The following is a 20,242-nucleotide window of genomic DNA, read 5'->3' on the forward strand; positions in this document are numbered from 1 at the left end:
AATTTAATTCATTATTTCTGTTTTTTAAAACTCCAAGCAGATCCTTTAGGAATATCCTCCAACAGATACGAAAATATTTACCTATAGGTATATATACAACATATTACAGGATTATAATTAATAATTTAATTACAATTTAAGGAAATACACAACATCAAAGTTCTTTTACATTTACAGTGGGAAACTGCTGAATACAACATGTTTTACGTTGCGCAACGACGGACTATTGACGTTTGCGTTGTAAACCTTCGCAGTACCTCCCCGCCCAAGATGTACATCTCTCGGTTTTGCTTTTGTTCAGTCAACTCTCGGGCTACTTAGCAAGTTTTCAGCCATATGACGACGAGGGGTCACTACGTGTGTGCAGATATAGTGTCTTCTTTGTGGCAGGGAGAGTCCATGCCGCCAAAATGCTACCGTCACTGCAGAAGTATCATGCCGAGGACACGACTAGGACACCCCACCCAGTCACGTTATACTGACACCGGGTCAACCGGTTCTGTTTCCTGTGCTGAGCGACAGGCGGAGGCAGCAAGAAGTACCATTTTTAAAGTCTTGGCTATGTCCCCCAATTTCGAGGCGGCCAAATCGCTGTCTGATATCAGATCATTTGAACTAATAACTAATGCAGATGTAATAGTTTGGACAGTGCTTGCACACTACATAGTAATGTACACCAAGTGAGACAGCATTTGTAAGTGTGGGACGTGTGATCTGGTGGGAAAGTTCCATAGCTACTTGCCAAAGATCGCTTACTTTCCCCGAGAACTCTGGTTTCCTCCACCTGTAACACTGAGCACCATTAGAGAACTGAAGAGGTCTTGAGTGTGGCTGCATTTATGTATTTGCTGTTTTACACTGTACTGGAACCCAATTTATTTATTTATTTATTTCATTGATATTTTACGCCATACTCAAGTATATTTCAAATAGGACAGCGACCGGCATTATGATGGAAACTCCCAACCATCCTGAGTTTGTGATACGATTGGAGAGGCAGGCAGCAAGGACGTAACCGATAGCTATGTATAACGTAATCTAAGCGAGTTTGAAGAAATAAAGAAGTAATTTTGAGAAATAATCACCAATATGCTTTTCAAAACAGTTGCAACGAGTAATCTAGTCTTATGGCTAAAATGACATACATATGTACTCACTTCTGAGGTTTACTATCAGTATGTCCCTTTTACTCCTCCGTAATAAAACGAAGATTGTGGGGTTTCAAAATTCCACCCCCACCCCCAATGAAATGAGTTGAGGCATATTTTTTATTTTTTATTTTTACAAAAAAAACTAATATTCTTGAGCACAGCGTAAAACATCAACCAAATAAATAAATTAAATATTCGCCTATTTATGCTGATATGTATGTTAATGGAGGTCAGTAGGTTATAACGTAAATAATTACGACACCTTAGCCTCCAGTCATGCTGGCAAATTTCCCACCGAGTTAATAAACACAAACACAAAGGAGCATGATTAAACCTTTGTCGTTATTAGCCAGTCAGGCGTCTGAATCCAGTCTCGAAGTTAGTTTTACAGATTGTCCTGGGGAGTGATAAAGTTAAAAATTGCAAATTTCACTGCAATTTTTCTTCTTGTACGTTCTGACATGGAGATTGCGTAGCCTATCTTGTTGATAAACCTGGGCTGAAGTGAGGCTTACTGCAGACAATTCTGTTGATAAACCTGGGCTTAAGTGAGACCTACTGCAGAGAGTTTTGTTGATAAACTTGTGCTTAAGTGAGATTTACTGCCGATAATTCTGTTAATAAACCTAGGCTTAAGTGAGATTTAATGCACATAATTCTGTTGATAAGTGGAATAAATTTTAATGCAAATTGATTGATTGACTGATTCTTGCTAAAGGTCGCCCATAAGAATTATTCACTTATGGTTATGGCTGTCGACTATATGGATGGAACAAAAGCGAGTTCCCGAGGTAAAGTGCTGTAACCTTAAAGGGCGTCCTGAATCCTTCAACTTGAGCCTAACAGAAAGAACTTAAGACACGAATTAGATCTCATTTTTCAAACTTTCCACACTAATCCACTGTGCACTGCATCTATAAGGCCATGGCTGGACAGCTTAGACGACACCCATTGAGCTAAAGGTATGCTATTAAAGCTATCGCCATTTTGTATTTTGACAGGTTACACCTGTATCCGCTCAATGGTATGATAACACGGAATTTGGGCTGTAATACAGATATAGGGTCGCTTTAGGCAACAGTGTCGGGCCGGCGTAAGTTGACATGGTGACAATGTAATATGGGGAGTCAAAGTTCTTATTTGAAATGTACAGTAAATTTAGTGTAGTTCAGTGTACCTGGCACTACGGGGAAACACGATTTAGTGTAGTTCAGTGTACCTGGCACTACGGGGAAAGTCCATGTGTAGTCCATGTACAGTCCATTTTAAAAAGTGTCTTACTGTATTATTATGAAAAAAAATACGTTAAGCAACAACAGAGGTGTATTTTTTATAATAATACACTTAGACACGTTTTCACTTTTTCAAACTGTAACAGAAAAATATCCATAAACTCTTTTTTTAATGTAGTGCCCGTGTAGATACCCATGAGCTACACTAAATAGTGTATTAGTTCGGTGCCAGTGTAGGTACCCATGCGATATACCAAGTAGTGTATTGGTTTGGTGCCAGTGTAGGAAACCATGAGCTACACTAAATAGTGTATTAATTGGGTGCCAGTGTAGGTAACCATGCGCTACACCAAGTAGTGTATTAGTTGGGTGCCAGTGTAGGTAACCATAGGCTACACCAAGTAGTGTATTAGTTCGGTGCCAGTATAGGTACCCATGGTCTACACTAAATAGTGTATTAGTTCGGTGCCAGTGTAGGTACCCATGGGCTACACCAAGTAGTGTATTAGTTCGGTGCCAGTGTAGGTAAACATGGGCTAAACTAAATAGTGCATTAGTTCGGTGCCAGTGTAGGTACCCATGGGCTACACAAAGTAGTGTATTAGTCCGGTGCCAGTGTAGGTAACCATAGGCTACACTAAATAGTTTATTAGTTCGGTGCCAGTGTAGGTACCCATGAGCTACACTAAATAGTGTATTAGTTCGGTGCCAGTGTAGGTACCCATGGGCTACACCAAGTAGTGTATTAGTTCGGTGCCAGTGTAGGTACCCATGGGCAACACCAAGTAGTGTATTAGTTCGGTGCCAGTGTAGGTAACCATGGGCTACACCAAGTAGTGTATTAGTTCGGTGCCAGTGTAAGTAACCATGGGCTACACTAAATAGTGTATTAGTTCGGTGCCAGTGGAGGTATCCATGGGCTACATCAAGTATTGTATTAGTTCCGTGCCAGTGTAGGTAACCATGCGCTACACCAAGAAGTGTATTGGTTCGGTGCCAGTGTAGGTAACCATGAGCTACACTAAATAGTGTATTAGGTCGGTGCCAGTGTAGGTACCCATGGGCTACACCAAGTAGTGTATTAGTTTGGTGCCAGTGTAGATAACCATGAGCTACACTAAATAGTGTATTAGTTTGGTGCCAGTGTAGGTACCCATGGGCTACACCAAGTAGTGTATTAGTTCGGTGGCAGTGTAGATATATATGGGCTACATCAAGTATTGTATTAGTTTCGTGCCAGTGTAGGTAACCATGCTACATCAAGTAGTGTATTAGTTCGGTGCCAGTGTAGGTACCCATGGGCTACACCAAGTAGTGTATTAGTTTGGTGCCAGTGTAAGTAACCATGGGCTACATCAAGTAGTGTATTAGTTCGGTGCCAGTGTAGGTACCCATGGGCTACACCAAGTAGTGTATTAGTTCGTTGCCAGTGTAGATAACCATGAGCTACACTAAATAGTGTATTAATTCGGTGCCAGTGTAGGTACCCATGGGCTACACCAAGTAGTGTATCAATTCGGTGCCAGTGTAGGTACCCATGGGCTACACCAAGTAATGTATTAGTTTGGTGCCAGTAAAGGTACCCATGGGCTACACCAAGTAATGTATTAGTTCGGTGCCAGTGTAGGTACACATGGGCTACACCAAGTAGTGTATTAGTTCGGTGCCAGTGTAAGTAACCATGCGCTACACCAAGAAGTGTATTAGTTCGGTGCCAGTGTAGGTAACCATGAGCTACACTAAATGGTGTATTAGTTGGGTGCCAGTGTAGGTACCCATGGACTACACCAAGTAGTGTATTAGTTCGGTGCCAGTGTAGATAACCATGGGCTACACTAAATAGTGTATTAGTTCGGTGCCAGTGTAGGTACCAATGGGCTACACCAAGTAGTGTATTAGTTCGGTGCCAGTGTAGGTAACCATGGGCTACATCAAGTATTGTATTAGTTCGGTGCCAGTGTAGGTAAACATGCGCTACACCAAGAAGTATATTAGTTCGGTGCCAGTGTAGGCAACCACGGGCTACACTAAATAGTGTATTAGTTCGGTGAGAGTGTAGGTACCCATGGGCTACACCAAGTAGTGTATTAGTTCGGTGCCAGTGTAGGTACCCATGGGCTATACCAAGTAGTGTATTAGTTCGGTGCCAGTGTAGTTACCCATAGGCTGCATCAAGTAGTGTATTAGTTCGGTGCCAGTGTAGGTAGCCATGGGCTACACCAAGTAGTGTATTAGTTCGGTGCCAGTGTAGGCAACCATGGGCTACACTAAATAGTGTATTAGTTCGGTGCCAGTGTAGGTACCCATGGGCTACACCAAGTAGTGTATTAGTTGGGTGCCAGTGTAGGTAACCATGAGCTACACTAAGTAGTGTATTAGTTCGGTGCCAGTGTAGGTAACCATGGGCTACACCAAGTAGTGTATTAGTTCGGTGCCATTGTAGGTACCCATGGGCTACACCAAGTAGTGTATTAGTTCGGTGCCAGTGTAGGTACCCATGGGCTACACCAAGTAGTGTATTAGTTCGGTGCCAGTGTAGGTACCCATGAGCTACACTAAATAGTGTATTAGTTGGGTGCCAGTGTAGGTACCCATGGGCTACACCAAGTAGTGTATTAGTTCGGTGCCAGTGTAAGTAACCATGGGCTACACCATGTAGTGTATTAGTTCGGTGCCAGTGTAGGTACCCATGGGCCACGCCAAGTAGTGTATTAGTTCGGTGCCAGTGTAAGTACCCATGGGCTACATCAAGTAGTGTATTAGTTCGGTGCCAGTGTAGGTACCCATGGGCTACACCAAGTAATGTATTAGTTCGGTGGCAGTGTAGATAACCATGGGCTACACCAAGTAGTGTATTAGTTCGGTGCCAGTGTAGATACCCATGGGCTACACCAAGTAGTGTATTAGTTCGTTGCCAGTGTAGATAACCATGAGCTACACTAAATAGTGTATTAATTCGGTGCCAGTGTAGGTACCCATGGGCTACACCAAGTAATGTATTAGTTCGGTGCCAGTAAAGGTAACCATGGGCTACACCAAGTAGTGTATTAGTTCGGTGCCAGTGTAGGTACACATGGGCTACACCAAGTAGTGTATTAGTTCGGTGCCAGTGTAGATAACCATGAGCTACACTAAATAGTGTATTAATTCGGTGCCAGTGTAGGTGCCAATGGGCTACACCAAGTAGTGTATTAGTTCGGTGCCAGTGTAGGTACCCATGGGCTACACCAAGTAATGTATTAGTTTGGTGCCAGTAAAGGTACCCATGGGCTACACCAAGTAATGTATTAGTTCGGTGCCAGTAAAGGTAACCATGAGCTTCACCAAGTAGTGTATTAGTTCGGTGCCAGTGTATTTACCCATGGGGTACATCAAGTAGTGTATTATTTCGGTGCCAGTGTAGGTACCCATGGCCTACACCAAGTGGTGTATTAGTTCGGTGCCAGTGTAGGTGCCCATGAGCTACACTAAATAGTGTATTAGTTCGGTGCCAGTGTAGGTACCCATGGGCTACACCAAGAAGTGTATTAGTTCGGTGCCAGTGTAGGTAACCATGAGGTACACTAAATAGTGTATTATTTCGGTGCCAGTGTAGGTACCCATGGGCTACACTAAATAGTGTATTAGTTGGGTGCCAGTGTAGGTAACCATGGGCTACACCAAGTAGTGTATTATTTCGGTGCCAGTGTAGGTACCCATGGGCTACATCAAGTAGTGTATTAGTTCGGTGCCAGTGTAGGTAACCATGGGCTTCACCAAGTAGTGTATTAGTTCGGTGCCAGTGTAGGTACCCATATGCTACACCAAGTAGTGTATTAGTTCGGTGCCAGTGTAGATAACCATGAGCTACACTAAATAGTATATCAATTCGGTGCCAGTGTAAGTAACCATGAGCTACACCAAGTAGTGTATTAGTTCGGTGCCAGTGTAGGTAACCATGAGCTACACTAAATAGTGTATTAATTCGGTGCCAGTGTAGGTACCCATGAGCTACACTAAATAGTGTATTAGTTCGGTGCCAGTGTAGGTAACCATAAGCTACACCAAGTAGTGTATTAGTTCGGTGCCAGTGTAGGTACCCATGGGCTACACCAAGTAGTGTATTAGTTCGGTGCCAGTGTAGGTACCCATATGCTACACCAAGTAGTGTATTAGTTCGGTGTCAGTGCAGGTAACCATGCGCTACACTAAATAGTGTATTAATTCGGTGCCAGTGTAGGTAACCATGAGTTACACTAAATAGTGTATTATTTGGGTGCCAGTGTAGGTAACCATGCGCTACACCAAGTAGTGTATTAGTTCGGTGCCAGTGTAGGTACCCATGGGCTACACCAAGTAGTGTATTAGTTCGGTGCCAGTGTAGGTACCCATGAGCTACACTATATAGTGTATTAGTTCGGTGCCAGTGTAGGTACCCATGGGCTACACCAAGTAGTGTATTAGTTCGGTGCCAGTGTAGGTAACCATGAGCTACACTAAATAGTGTATTAGTTCGGTGCCAGTGTAGGTAACCATAAGCTACACTAAATAGTGTATTAGTTCGGTGCCAGTGTAGGTACACATGGGCTACACCAAGTAGTGTATTAGTTCGGTGCTAGTGTAGGTAACCATGAGCTACACTAAATAGTTTATTAGTTCGGTGCCAGTGTAGGTACCCATGAGCTACGCTAAATAGTGTATTAGTTCGGTGCCAGTGTAGGTACCTATGGGCTACACTAAGTAGTGTATTAGTTCGGTGCCAGTGTAGGTAACCATGCGCTACACCAAGTAGTGTATTAGTTTGGTGCCAGTGTAGGTAACAATGGGCTACACCAAGTAGTGTATTAGTTCGGTGCCAGTGTAGGTAACCATGCGCTACACCAAGTAGTGTATTAGTTCGGTGCCAGTGTAGATAACCATGGGCTACACTAAATAGTGTATTAGTTCGGTGCCAGTGTAGCTACCCATGGTTGGCTACCTGGTAAAGGAAAGTTGTTTACTCTCCATACTCCGGCTTAATGATTTATTTTAATTTTAAAGTGACGTGGTAAGAACAGATCAACATACATACGACAAATGAGTCAGCTTTTAAGAACTTTCTTCATAAGAATTCCTCCCGGGCATTATTAGCCAGTCAGGCGTCTGAATCCAGTCTCGAAATGAAGTTTGTTTTACAGATTCTCCTGGTAAGTCATAAAGTTAACCCTACAATGTAGATTTTAAATTTAACTCTAAAATGCAAAAGTTCACTGCCATTTTACTTCTTGTACGTTCTGAAATGGAGATTGGATGACCGATTCTGTCGATAAACCCGGACTTAAGTGAGATTTACTGCACATAATTCTGTTAATAAGTGTAATAAAATGAAATTGTCAGGCAAATTGATTGACTGATAGACTGATTGTTGCTGAACGTTATTTTTAAGAATTTTTTCACGTATGGTTATGTCGGCTATATGGATGGAACGAAAAGGAGTTCCAGAGGTAAGATGCGTGAATGATCCATCTTTTTCCAATTACTATTGGTAAGTTATAAAGTATAAGATTGTGCAACAGATTTTGTTTGTAGATGATTAAGTCAATTTTTTGATACATATATGTTGGAAAGGGCTAAGGTGATATTAGACTACATATTTTATAGGTAGGTGTTAAGGTGACGTTAGACTGTATATTCTGTTGGTAGGTGCTAAGGTGATATTAGACCGCATATTCTGTTGGTATGTGCTTAGGTGATATTGGACTGCATATTCTGTTGGTAGGTGCTAAGGTGAAACTAGACTGCATATTGATTTATGTTAATATTACTAAATTGAATGTTGTTCACCGTGTTTTGCTTTTAACATTTGATTCACATTTTTTACATTTGATTTATTTTGGAGATGGGGCCACTTTCTGTCTTCCCACAGAAAAGCCATTTTAAGATTGCTTTTCCTGAGGCAACAAGCTCTAATATCTAACGAGTTTGTGATGCAGTTTATTGTATATTTATGAGGATGCTTTCTCTTTTATGATCTGCCATCTGCTTTACTTTGCCATTTTTAACACACTATACTTTCTGTTGTTTATTTATTTGGCTTTTGTTTGACTCCTTATTCAGCATTTTTTGGTTCTCGTTTGACACCATACTTACCATTATACCTTTGGCTCTTGTTTAACACCATACTCAGGATTATACCTTCAGTTGTTTATTTTTTTGTTGTTGTTGTTGTTTAACATCGTACTCAGCATTATTTAGTTCTTGTTTAACATCATTCTCAGCTCTATACTTTTCCTACTATTTATACCCATTTTTCAAGTATATTTCCTATTTCAGGTGTGTATTCACCTGATAAAGCCAGACGTTATATGGGTAAGTACACCTCTAGCACAGTTTCTTTTCTTACATTTTCCTAATAATATATTAATACGACTAAGGTCTTACTGCTGATGACGCAGTTTGATCATCCCACACCCAATGTCGCAAACCTTCGCCATACATAGCTAACTGTACATATCCCGCATTATAAATAAACAATACCCCGCATTTATTCGCATCTAACGTTGTTGGATAATTTTTCTAAGATCTTGGCCCGGATCGCCACTGAAATTTAATGGATTAGTGCTTGTGCTAAGGCCGAGCTCTCCACAAAATTTTGTCAGAATGTGCATTAGCGGTATTTTTCTTTTTAATTTACTGCAGACATTTGACATTGCGTTTGGGAGGTTGAAAGGATTTTTAACCTTGACGAAAATGGATTCCTTTATGTCTTTCTCAAACCAATGGGGCTCCTTGGATAAAATATTGACGTCATCCCCATTAAAACTGTGACCTGAATTACATATATGTTGGAACACAGCAGAATCATAGCCTCTAGATGCCGGTTTTTGATGTTGTTCAACACGGTTACTTAGTGGCTGCTGTGACTCACCAATATATGAATCCCTGCACGTCTTTTCAACACATTTTATTTCATACACCACACCACTTTGATGGGCTTGTCCTTAGGTCGGACATGAGATGTTCTCAGTTTCTGCTATGGTTTTAAAGCTGTCTTTATAGGGTAGAGTTACAGTACTAGTAAAACTTGTAGTTCGTATGTCAGTGGTCGTGTTGGGGAGATCAGTTTTCAGGGCATTGTGAATGAGCCAGTTTTGATATCAACGGACTTTCAGTGTTTTTTGTATGTGGATGTTTTCAAGCTGTAAAGCAGCGCTATTGCTTGTTATTGTATTAGCCCTTTCAAAGAGTGTTTTAACTACATCTAGTTTTTGATTAAGTGGGGGGTGTGACTGAAAGTCCAAGTAAAGGTCTGTATGCGTAGGCTTTCGGTATACAGTGACCTCAAGTGTCCGCTCCTCATTCACCGAAACTAAGGTGTCCAAAAAGGAAATTTGACGATTTGTCATTATTTCCAAAGTAAACTGTATATAAATGAGTGAAAAAATCTGGTAAAGCTTTAGCTTTGATCTTAACCCATGTGTCATTGACGTATCGAAAACAATGTGACAGTGATGTTCTAATGAATGTAGATAGTGCTTTTTACTCAAGAGATTCCATGAATATGTTGGCTACAATTGGCGACACAGGTGATCCCATGGCACATCCATGCGTTTGCTTGTGTAGTTTATCATTGTAGGAGAAATAATTCATGATAAAACATAATTCAAGCAATTGGCATCTTATCAGCGATAGTAAACTATTCTGGATGTCTGAGAGAGATCAATCTGTTTAAAAAAAATTGAGTTTATGTTGGATTACATAGGCAGAAGAAGAAAGGGGAAGAAATGACGTCGGCCAGAGCATTGAAACAAGTCAACATTTTCCTGACCCAGGTAAAACTATCATTTCTGGAGTTCAATTTATGTAAGACAAAAATACTTTTTAAAGGGAAATTTGCATGTTAAGTGATAGACTGGTCTTCACGTGTCAGCCCTATGATCTATGATCTACTGACAAGCGAGATTTCACATTACATAAATTATATCCCTTGATATTCCACAGATAAAGCTAACAACACTTTTAGGATATCATGAAAGGTGAGTTTCTAGGAGACATTGGAGACGTTAATATATGATGTACTTGTAGCTGTGACATTTAACAATTCTCTTGATGAAAAAAACTTTATGACCTGAGAAGTCTGCGTGTTGTATGTCACTGAATTCTTTAGCGTTTTGAATGACTTACTCTGTAACAAGTTACACTGTAATTTTAGTGAAAAGTGCTGCTTATTTTGTGACCAGTTCTTGTCAATGCAGATTTACAAGATGTGCAGTTAAATATATACACCCAAAATAGAAGTATATTTCCACATATACCATTGAAAATAATCAGTTAACTCCACTGCAAATTAACAAAATCTACATATCTACCAAGAAAACCAATGTACATTTACGGCAAAGTGCACCGTAAATGGTCAAACCGCTACAGTCTTACATACATTGCTATAAACACACGTCAACTAGAGTAAAATTACACCAAATAGTTGCAGAATTACTCTGGAAAATGGTGTAAATATTTACAACATGATTTACTGTAACAATATGTAGTGTTTCAGACTGTAAATTTACATTCAATTCTTGTAGTGTACACATCTATAGATTTTGAACATGGAATGACCCTTGAAACTTTATGTAAAATCAGTTCTGATATAAAATATAATGTAATTTTCCAGTTACACAAATTTCAAGAAACGCGGGTTTCAAAGTCAGTAAAGAACGGGTTTTTTGGACACATAGTGGATCGAACACAAACACGCTTTTGACTGAGTCAAAGTATTAGTGATCACTATTTTTTGAGTCATTTGTGAAATCACCCATGAAAATACGATGTCCCAAAATATGTTGCTTGAATCGCACAACTAGAACTTTTGAATCAGTCCGATACAATCATTCTTCCAAAGGGCAGGCACTTCAAATCAAAACTAACAACTCAGTTAAGTGCCAACCAGAGTCGGTCTCTGTGAGGCGGGTCATTTTTTTTCTACTGACATTCACAATAAATAATTTTTTGGAAGATCCTGTCAGTGCAATATTCTCTCGCTTTAAGGTAATACTTCTCTGAGTTGATACTTGCGTTGTTCAAATGAATATTTATAGTTCTAAAGTGAACGATTTGAGGAAGTCAATGACATTCAGAGCGCGAGGAGAAACTGTCCCCAAAACTATTTTCACTCATTATTTATTTTTTCTTTTTAGAATTTTTGCTTTACAAAAGTCAGCTGGGATGAAATAAAGTGGCTTTTTTCGAACCACATCTCAGTCAATATTACTTTACATCACTTCCTTAATAAGAATTCCCCCTATATGTATACGAAACATTTTGAAAACGGTTATTTTCTGTGAAATTCTACATAATGAACTACTTTAGAATCATAAGTAGACCATAATTTAGTAAGTTTTAATAGATTTTAGGCGCTCCAAACAATACGAAAAACTTTTGGAAGATCCGGACTTTAAAAAGCGCAGGTTATGAAAGAAATGGCTCAGTTGTTTAGCGCGCTAGCGCAGAGTAATGAACTGGGAACTTCTCACCAAGGCGGTTGCTGTGAGTTCGTGTCCAGCTCATGCTGCCCGGTTTCCTCCCACCATAATGCTGGCCGCCGTCGTATAAGTGAAATATTCTTGAGTACGGCGTAAACCACCAATCAAATAAATAAATAAATAGTAAATATGACCCGTCTTTGGCGATACCCTGGGATGGGATGTTTTTCGGGATTCCTGAGGTAGCATATGTATTTAGAAACCCAGTTCTGGTTCTGGTAAAATCCATCGTCATCAAATCATGTTTTTCTGATCTCTGCATCTTGGGAATCGCCAGTGGAGTCAAATGACAGTGAAATCAGAACAAATGGCGATTTGGCACGAATTGTTTTGGGCAGCTGGATACGTTGTTTCTAGCTGATGCCATCGCTTCCTTTTTAGCCGAGAGACTCGTGCTATTTCTTGTTGATGGCTTGGGCATGTTAAGGATCTCCATGGTTGTTGATAAACGTGAAAATTTTAAAATTTGTTCATTTGTTCAAACATACGATATGATTACTGTGATAACCAATGTTCTGATGAACTACTTATAAACTACCTACAGCCTTGGCTGGCACAGTGCCAAGTGTCCACTGTTGGCAGAGTTAGAGGGCAATCTCTTGTGCGATGGGGTATTTGTTCTTGAATCGATTCATGTGGGTATTATACCGATCAAACGACATATAAAAATAAACAAAATGTTTTTTTTTTTTATTCAAGCAAGTAATCGGTTTAAAGGAGAAAATTAAACAGGTGTACGTGTCGAAGTACTTTGACCTACTGACACGCATGGATGTCTCATACTATTTCGGGTGACCTGGTGTACATTTGTACAGTGTAAAGTCCTGTAACAGAACAGGGAAAATACAACAACAACCTACACACGATGACAGTGAACTCTGATTGGTTGTCCGTCCAGTAACATTCGCCAGGACGTTTTCGGCTTTCTAGTGTTTACACAAGCTCACGTGCGTGACCCAATAAACCAATCGGAGTTCACTTTGTTCATCGTTTCGAGATATTGAGTGCCGTTGGTGTATTTGGGAATTACCGCATTCTTGGATTAAAGAATATTTTACTTATACGACGACGGCCAGCATTATGGTGGATGGAAACCGGGCAGAGCCCGGGGGAAACCCACGACCATCTGCAGGTTGCTGGCAGACCTTCCCATACGACAGGAAACCAGAATGACCAGGACTTGAACTCACAGCGACCGCATTGGTGAGAGTGATTGCTCCCCCCTGGCACCCTAAACCCCTCGGCCACGGAGGTCCCCCTGTATTCTTTGACCTTCTTTGCACGTATACCACACAAAATATCTTACAAATCAAGTAATCGACTAGAAATAATCTGCCAAGAATAGAATTCATTTGCAAAGGTTTTAAATAGTATATAGAAATATAAATAAGAAAAAAGTTGATTCTTCTGATGTGGAGAATAAGTGTAAGAGAAACAAAGGGAAACCTCAAATTTCTACATTGTTGTATCCTAAATACAGTTTCGAACTTTCGTTCTCATCAGGGATACTGTAAATATATTCACGTCAGAGATTTTAAATGTGTGAGCTCTGCCGCATGAATGTGAGAGAAAAGTGTCAACTAACGATATCTTCTTGGCGATTATTTTGTATATGTTAAACATTTATTTGGGATTTTGTTTGGCTGGTTTATTTATTAATGGTTTACTTTGGTTTTTTAAAATTTAAATTGTCTTTAAGCGGCAAAGTGTGAAGTTACTTTTTTAAATTTTAAATTATCTTTAAACGGTAAAATGTGTAAAGATGACGCTTTATTCCTCACAGCTGACACTGACGTTTCGCAGCTTCCCGACACAGACATCTCGATGACCTTTGACCCGCAACCAGAACCGGATGCGCCAAGTACGGCAAAGGTTACATCACGACCAACAGGACCGGAAGCTGACAACAGTGAGAGACAGAGCGGACGTCCTAAACTGGGAATTCAGCCTAGGGTTGAAGTGGGATTTGCGGAAGGGGTTTCCATTATCGGGCCTGACGTAAAATCGTTCAAGGATGGGGGCATCGTCCAGTCAACAGATCAAAAAATCGCAGGCCCAATCGGTCCGAGAGTGAGGCGTTTTTCAGGAGCTTTACCGCCTAGTTTGTCTCACAATGTTTTGCCGCCTGATTTGGCTCAATGATTTTCCGTCTGGTGGGCGTGTGTGGGCTAATTAGCCCAAGAATTAATTTTCGTTACATCTCGCAATCTGAACCTTGAATATGGCTATCCCTCCTCCAGTCTGAACTGTAAATGTTACTTTGACTCCTGCAATCTGAGCTGTGAATGTTTCTCTCCACCCTTCAATCTGAACTATGAATGTTACTTTCATTACTGCAATCTGAACTGAAAATGTTGCTTTCCGTCCTTTATTCAACCATAAAGGTCTTTCCCTCCCTTAATCTGAGCCGTGAATGTTACTTTCCATCCTCCAATCTGCGCTGTGAATGTTTCTTGCCATCCTCCAATGTGAACTGTGAATGTTGCTTTCCCTCTTTCAAAGTGAACTGTGAATTTTTCTTTCCATCCTACCATCTGAACTATGCATGTTACTTTCCTTCCTTTATTCTGAACCGAGAAAGTTACCTTCTCTCCTTCAGTCTGAACTGTGAATGTTTCTTTCCCTCCTTCAACCTGACCTGTGTATGTTACTTTCCCTCCTTTAGTCTGAACCGTGAATGTCACTTCTCACCTTACACTCTGGGGTGTGTATGTTACTTCCCAACCTACACTCTGGACTGTGTGTCATTTCCCAACCTACACTCTGGACTGTGTGTATGTCATTTCCCAACCTACACTCTGGACTGTGTATGTCGTTTCCCAACCTACACTCTGGACTGTGTGTGTGTCATTTCCCAGACTACACTCTGGACTGTGTGTATATCATTTCCCACCCTACACTCTGTAGTGTGTGTGTGTCATTTCCCAACCTACACTCTGGACTGTGTGTATGTCATTTCCCACCCTACACTCTGGACTGTGTGTGTCATTTCCCATCCTACACTCTGGACTGTGTGTATGTCATTTCTTGCCCTACACTCTGGACTGTGTGTATGTCATTTCCCACCCTACACTCTGTACTGTGTGTGTGTCATTTCCCACCCTACACTCTGGACTGTGTATGTCATTTCCCACCCTACACTCTGGACTGTGTGTATGTCATTTCCCAACCTACACTCTGGACTGTGTGTATGTCATTTCCCGCCCTACACTCTGGACTGTGTGTGTCATTTCCCATCCTACACTCTGGACTGTGTGTATGTCATTTCTTGCCCTACACTCTGGACTGTGTGTATGTCATTTCCCACCCTACACTCTGTACTGTGTGTGTGTCATTTCCCAACCTACACTCTGGACTGTGTATGTCATTTCCCACCCTACACTCTGGACTGTGTGTATGTCATTTCCCAACCTACACTCTGGACTGTGTGTATGTCATTTCCCGCCCTACACTCTGGACTGTGTGTATGTCATTTCCCAACCTACACTCTGGACTGTGTGTATGTCATTTCCCACCCTACACTCTGGACTGTGTGTGTGTCATTTCCCACCCTACACTCTGGACTGTGTGTGTCATTTCCCGCCCTACACTCTGGACTGTGTGTATGTCATTTCCCAACCTACACTCTGGACTGTGTGTATGTCATTTCCCACCCTACACTCTGGACTGTGTGTGTGTCATTTCCCACCCTACACTCTGGACTGTGTGTGTCATTTCCCAACCTACACTCTGTACTGTGTGTATGTCATTTCCCACCCTACACTCTGGACTGTGTGTATGTCATTTCTTGCCCTACACTCTGGACTGTGTGTATGTCATTTCCCAACCTACACTCTGGACTGTGTATGTCATTTCCCACCCTACACTCTAAACTGTGAATGTTGTTTCCCAGCCAACACTGGACTATGAATATCATGTCCTGTCTGTGTTACTTTCCCTCCTCCAGTCTGACCTGTGCATGTTACTTTCCAACCCCCTATCTGAAATGTGGACGTTTCCTTTCCTCCTCCAATCTGAACTGTGAATGTTACTTTTCCGCCTCCAGTCTACAACATGAATGTTACGTTCCTTACATCAATCTGAACTGTAAATGTTACTTCCCATCCTGCCCTCTGGGCTGTACATGTCATTTTCCCATCCTATACTCTGCACTGCGAATGTTATTCTCCGCCATACAGTCTGACATCTAGATGATATTTTCCCTCCTTCCATCTGAATTGTTAATGTTACTTTCCCTTCTCCGGTCTGAATGGAAATCTTGCTTTTTCTGCAACCATGTTAGTAGGCGGACCGTGTGCAAATATATATATATATATCTTAGATAGAGATGACCTTCCCAGCAGCACTGGGTCATACTTGTGAGCTGATATTGGAACACCATGAAATAAATGTTTCTGGGGGTAAAATATCACAAATGTAAAAACCAAAGGCGATATCTATAAACCGTGGTAAACAACACTTTTATTTCTGAAGGAAATTGCGATAGTTCATCGTTATATGAATCATAAAAACAAATCTAACAAGTAAACAAATTCAAATTCTTTTATTTGTAGAAATAAACAGCTTCGAATAATAAAATTCGGGGAGGTAAACGTATCGCCCAGTGTTGTTTACGTGACACAATCGATGTTGTTTAAAAGGTGATCTCTATTAATCATGTATGCCATATCTGCACACTGCCCTCAACTAACAGCACGCTGGAATACCTTCTTACCTACTCTTTGAATTCTATATGTTACTTTACAATTCGAGCTTTGTGTGTTACTTTCCCACCTGTAATGTGAGCTTTTGGTCTTACCTTCCCACCTGTAATCTGAACTGTAATGTAATTTTCCAACTTGTAATCTGAAATATGGGTGTTACTTTCCCACCTGTAATCTGAACTATAGATTTTACTTTCCAACATGTAATCTGACCTATAAATATTACCTTCCCACCTGTAATCTGAACAATAGATGTTACCTTCCAACCTGTAATCTGACCTATACATATTACTTTCCAACCTGTAATCTGAACTATAGATGCTCCTTTCCCACGTGTAATCTGAACTATAGATGTTACTTTCCAACCAGTAATCTGAACTATGGATGTTACTTTCCCACCTGTAATCTGAACTATGGATGTTACTTTTCAACCTGTAATCTGAACTATGGATGTTACTTTCCCACCTGTAATCTGAACTATAGATATTACCTTCCCACCTGTCATCTGAACTGTACATGTTACTTTCCAACCAGCAATCTGAATTATAGATGTTACTTTCCAGCCAGTAATCTGAACTATGGGTGTTACTTTCCCACCTGTAATCTGAATTATAGATGTTACTTTCCCACCTGTAATCTGAACTATAGATGTTACTTTCCCACCTGTAATCTGAACTATAGATGTTACTTTCCCACCTGTAATCTGAACTATAGATGTTACTTTCCCACCTGTAATCTGAACTATAGATGTTACTTTCCCACCTGTAATCTGAATTATAGATATTACCTTCCCACCTGTAATCTGAACTATAGATGTTACTTTCCAACCTGTAATCTGAACTATAGATGTCACTTTCCCACCTGTAATCTGAACTATAGATGTTACTTTCCCACCTGTAATCTGAACTATAGATGTTACTTTTCCACCTGTAATCTGAAGTATAGGGTTAATTTCTAGCCTGTAATCCAAACTATATGTGTTATTTTCCAACCTATTATCTAAATAATAGGTGCTACTTTCCAACTTGCAATCTGAAATATAAGTGTTGCTTTATTTTTTTTATTAATTTAGTTGGTAATTTACGCTGTAGTAACGCATATTTCACTTTCATGACGACGGACAGCGTTAGTGTGAGAGGTAACCGAACAGAGCCCTTGGGAAACCCACGACCATCTGCAAATTATTGTCAAGCCCTCCCACATACGGCTAGGTAGAAAGCCAACATGAGCTTAGCGAACTCAAAACGATGTCATTACTTAGAGGCTGTTGGGGCTTTTTGTGTTGAGCTAGCACGCTCACCACTCAGTCACGTTCTGCGGTCTGTAGTATATAATAACTGTGCGTAACGATCTAAACCAGGTCATCCGTGACGAATATAAATACCGATTTTTCAAGGTTTATTAGCAAATAACGGAATGTCACTTGTTGTACCATAAAACAGTTTTCCACCCAGAGCCGTCATTTCTGAACCAGTTAGAAAAGCTCAATATTCAATGCAATGTCTCTATATGGAATAGACACCCTGGCACTGGATATCCCAAGTTATAAAATTGATAATTCTTCTGTACAGCAAGGCTTTAGTTCTATCACTGATACACTTCTCAGCCTTGTTAACCTCAAGACAGCACCTAACACATATTTCTTTGGAAAGCAGTAGTATATTTTCTGGGGGTTCTGGCGCCCACCCGCCGTCCACCCTGTTCACTATAAACGGATTGAAAGGCTCTCCGTTCCCCCAGCCGGACTTACAACCCTTTGCTGGCCGGGCGTTGTGGACCTTGCAGTACTCCCTCCGGCAACTACTCCGCAAGTGTTCGTCCCTCTCATTGTAAGAGGTTGTTATACTATCACTGATGGGTATATCTAAAAGGCCTGCTTCCTGCTGTAGACAAACGGCGTACATAAACATCAGTGAAGATCTATGTAGTGAACTTAGGCTGGGGGCCCACTGCCCGCGGCAGTGAAGAGCCGCGGGCAGTGGCCGCGGGCATATGAAGAACAAGGACGACCTCTGCTTATGTTGGGTGCTCCGCTCGGCTCTATTTCCAGCGGCCAAAGACCCACAGAGGCCTGCCAAGTACCCAACCCAGGACCATCCCAACTTAGAAGGGATCAATGCCCCCACACCCGTCTCCCAGATGCCAAAGTTGGAGAAGCAGAACAACCTAGCCATCAACGTCTTCGGCTGGGATAAAGGGGTGATTCTCTGTTGGGCTCAGCATGCAGCCAGGCGCTATAACACTTATCAACCCGCTTCTGATCGAGAAGGCAGGAAAAGTCCACTATACGTGGATAAAAGGCCTCAACCGCCTAATCTATGACCAGTCGAAGCACCGGGAGAGCAAACGCCTCTGCGAGAGCTGCCTACACGGTTATTCCGGGGAGGACCTCCGGGAGGCCCTAAAGCCCGAGTGCAAGGGTACTGGCCAGACTGCTCTGAGGGTAGAGATGCCGGAAGAGGGTAAAAACACCCTCAGAATTCCGAACCACCACAAGCAACTCCCAGCCCTCTACATCATTTACGCCTACTTTGAGGCTCTCAGAACCAAAATCGAGGGGCCTGAGCTCGACCCCGCCCAAAGCAACACCAGAAAAACGCAGCACCATGAGCCCTGCAGCTACTGGGATGTCCTGGTACGCTGCAACGGGCAGACAGAGCAGCCAGTTGAGTACCGTGGCCCCAATGCAGCAGAGCATTTCCTCCAAGCGCTGCAGGAAGCCACGTCTGGCAGATGGCAGAGCAACTGGACTCTGTACGCGACCACTTCCACATTACCGGAAAATACAGAGGTGCCGCACGCAACGCCAGGCAAGTATATGTCCTTCTCTCTCGCGCAGCTCAGGTTTATTCACAGTGCCCAGTCCTTGCTGGCCTCTCTCGACAACCTGGTAGCAGCCATGCGAGAACGAACAGTCCGCGGGTAGAGGGTTACGACCCATCACGCCCGAAGAGCCACATCATCTACCTGGACGCTAACAGCCTGTACGATTCGAGCATAGACCCTGGATGGAGCCCTACTTCCGGATAAACACGCTCCGAAAACAATACCATCCGCGGCATTGAGAAGGATCTCTACAAGCTCATGAACAACTCCGTGTTCAGGAAGACGATGGAGAACCTCCGCAAGCGGGTAGATTTAAAGTTGGTGCGCGGAGATCAGAATGACAAGCTCCGCAAGCTGATCGCCAGCCGCGCCTATGCCAGAACCAATATCTTCAACGACGACCTGACTGGGGTCCAGATGCATAAGAACTGTCAGGTCCTGAACCGCCCCGCCTACGTGGGTATGAGCCTCCTGGACCTCTCCAAACACCTGATGTACGATTTTTTCTACAACCAGATAACGGTCCAGTATGGCAAGCACTGCCAGCTCCTCTACACGACTCCGACAGCCTGCTCCGTGAGATCCAGACTGAAGACGTGTGCCGAGACAGGGCCAGGCAGCCAGTCCTCTATAACACCCCCGATTACCGTGAAGACCACCCGATCCACAGCACCGCGAACAAGAAGGTCCTGGGAAAGATGAAGGACGAGTGCCCCGTTCCATCTGCGTTCCATCGCAGAGTGTGTCATCTTGCGCCCGAAAATGTAATCTATCCTGGGGGCCGGGGGAAAGGTCGTAGTGAAAAAGCACATAAGGCACGAGCAGTACGGAGC

Source organism: Liolophura sinensis, chromosome 12 (genome assembly GCF_032854445.1).
Source record: "Liolophura sinensis isolate JHLJ2023 chromosome 12, CUHK_Ljap_v2, whole genome shotgun sequence".
Lineage (NCBI taxonomy): Eukaryota > Metazoa > Mollusca > Polyplacophora > Chitonida > Chitonidae > Liolophura > Liolophura sinensis.